This window comes from Mus caroli, unplaced genomic scaffold, assembly GCF_978045245.1.
Source record: "Mus caroli unplaced genomic scaffold, Mus_caroli_1 scaffold_5, whole genome shotgun sequence".
Lineage (NCBI taxonomy): Eukaryota > Metazoa > Chordata > Mammalia > Rodentia > Muridae > Mus > Mus caroli.
Genome location: NW_028227260.1, coordinates 120,132,233 through 120,134,789, shown reverse-complemented (window position 1 = coordinate 120,134,789; position 2,557 = coordinate 120,132,233). Strand labels below are relative to the sequence as shown.

Below are 2,557 nucleotides of genomic sequence, written 5' to 3'. Positions count from 1 at the left end.
TATGTAGACCCTCTGGAAATAAGGTCATAAAGAAAAAGAAAGACCATAGCAGGTAAACATCTGCTACAAATCTAGGCATATAACAGGAGTTTGGAATCAGACGTCATAAGGTAGAGTGAAGATTACCTAATTTGTTCCTTTCTGAATGTATGCTTCTAGGAAAGGCCTCTGTAGTTGCAGACTGAAATAAGGGGCTGATAATAATTTCTAAGAAGTAATTTATATGCCAAAAGTTCTAATATAACAAGTTACACAATTTATTAAAAGTGAAATAATCCATCCAAAAAGCAAAAATAACAGAGACAACAAAAATAAAGATGCTGTTAACAAATATTTCTAATATTCTCAGTAATGTAGAAGTCATGACAAAGCTTGAAGAAAAGTTAAAACACAGGACTAATATTCTGTGGGCAGTAGGAAAATTACACAACATGCAGCTATGGACAATAATTATACAAAAAGAGAAAATATATCTAGTTCTCTGCTCCTCCCTGTTCCAGAGACAAGCTAATCCCATAGACAAAATGGTGAAGGTCAGTGTGAACGGATTTGGCCATATTGGGCGCCTGGTCACCAGGGCTGCCTTCTGCTCTCCATAAGGCAAAGTGGAGATTGTTGCCATCAACGACCCCTTCATTGACTTCAACTACATGGTCTACATGTTCCAGTATGACTCCACCCATGGCAAATTCAACGGCACAGTCAAGGCCGAGAATGGGAGGATTGTCATCAACAGGAAGCCCATCACCATCTTCCAGGAGCAAGACCCCACTAACATCAAATGGGGTGAGACCGGTGCTGAGTATGTCGTATAGTTTACTGGTGTCTTCACCACCATGGAGAAGGGCGGGGCCCACTTGAAGGGTGGAGCCAAAAGGGTCATCATCTCTGCCCCTTCTGCCGATGACCCCATGTTTGTGATGGGTGTGAACCACGAGAAATATGACAACTCACTCAAGATTGTCAGCAATGCATCCTGCACCACCACCTGCTTAGCCCCCCTGTCCAAGGTCATCATGACAACTTTGGCATTGTGGAAGGGCTCATGACCATGGTCCATGCCATCACTGCCACCCAGAAGACTGTGGATGGCCCCTCTGGAAAGCTGTGGTGTGATGGTCGTGGGGCTGCCCAGAACATCATCCCTGCATCCACTGGTGCTGCCAAGGCTGTGGGCAAGGTCATCCCAGAGCTGAACGGGAAGCTCACTGGCATGGCCTTCCTTGTTCCTATCCCCAATGTGTCCGTCATGGATCTGATGTGCCACCTGGAGAAACCTGTCAAGTATGATGACATCAAGAAGGTGGTGAAGCAGGCATCTGAGGACCCACTGAAGGGCATCTTGGGCTACACTGAGGACCAGGTTGTCTCCTGTGACTTCAACAGCAACTCCCACTCTTCCACCTTCGATGTCGGGGCTGGCATTAATCTCAATGACAACTTTGTCAAGCTCATTTCCTGGTATGACAATGAATACGGCTACAGCAACAGAGTGGTGGACCTCATGGCCTACATGGCCTCCAAGGAGTAAGAAACCCTGGACCACCCACACCAGCAAGGACACTGCAAGCAAGAGAGAGGCCCTCGGGTGCTGAGGAGTCCCTATTCCAACACTGAGCATCTCCCTCACAATTTCCATCCCAGACCCCCATAATAACAGGAGGGGCCTAGGGAGCTCTCCCTACTCTCTTGAATACCATCAATAAAGTTCGCTGCACCAACCCCCCCCAAAAAAAGAAAAAAATATCTAAAACAATAATGACAGTATATTTTTCAAAATTAAAATCGCACAGCACTGCAGAAATCCAGGAAAATCAGAAAAAAAAAGGCATTATGTATAGTAAAAGTCAATATCTCTGCATAGTATGGCATAAATAAAAACAAATAGGTAAACCAAACCTTATTTTTTATGCATTGTTTTAAGAATTATAAATATAAGAACAGACTGAAACAGCATCAAGTGATGAAACAAAAACTCAATATACCTAGTAATTTATTTACAGAAAAATTAACTCAATCAGGGACCAGGAACTTGATGATAATCGACTGAACCTCTGAAGCTGTAAGCTAGCCGCAATTAAATGTTGTTCTTTATAAGATTTGCCTTGGTCATGGTGTCTGTTCATAGCAAAAAAATCCCTAAGACAGTTATTATATATGAGCTCTTCTGATCTGATATTACGGTAAGGTGGTATGTGTCTGTGTGTCTTGGAGAGGTGGCATTAAATAACAGTATAATCAGATCTCAATCTATAAATTAAGCAGTATTCTGGGGATGGGCTGTGACCTTCATAACTACTTCACATAACCGTACTTACTTTCGATATCCCATTAAGAAATATGTGGACTTTGATAGCTTCTCCCAGATAAGTTGGCATATGACAAAGCCCCCGACCCAATATGTGTGTAAAATACTGTATTTTTGAGAGTAGACCATGTTAGGAACAGAGAACACTTTGGGAATATATGAAAAAAATGCTACTTGTCTCATATTCTGGATGAAATCAAGAGGGTAATTTTACTTTTAATATTTCTATGTTAATCTGGAAGGGTTTCC

At 42.4% G+C, this 2,557-nt stretch overlaps 1 pseudogene; it reads left to right on the top strand.

The window, feature by feature from the left end:
• Positions 1 to 1,030: 1,030 nt before the first annotated feature.
• Positions 1,031 to 1,549, top strand: LOC110287423 (glyceraldehyde-3-phosphate dehydrogenase pseudogene; annotated as a pseudogene).
• The last annotated feature ends 1,008 nt before the right edge of the window (positions 1,550 to 2,557 follow it).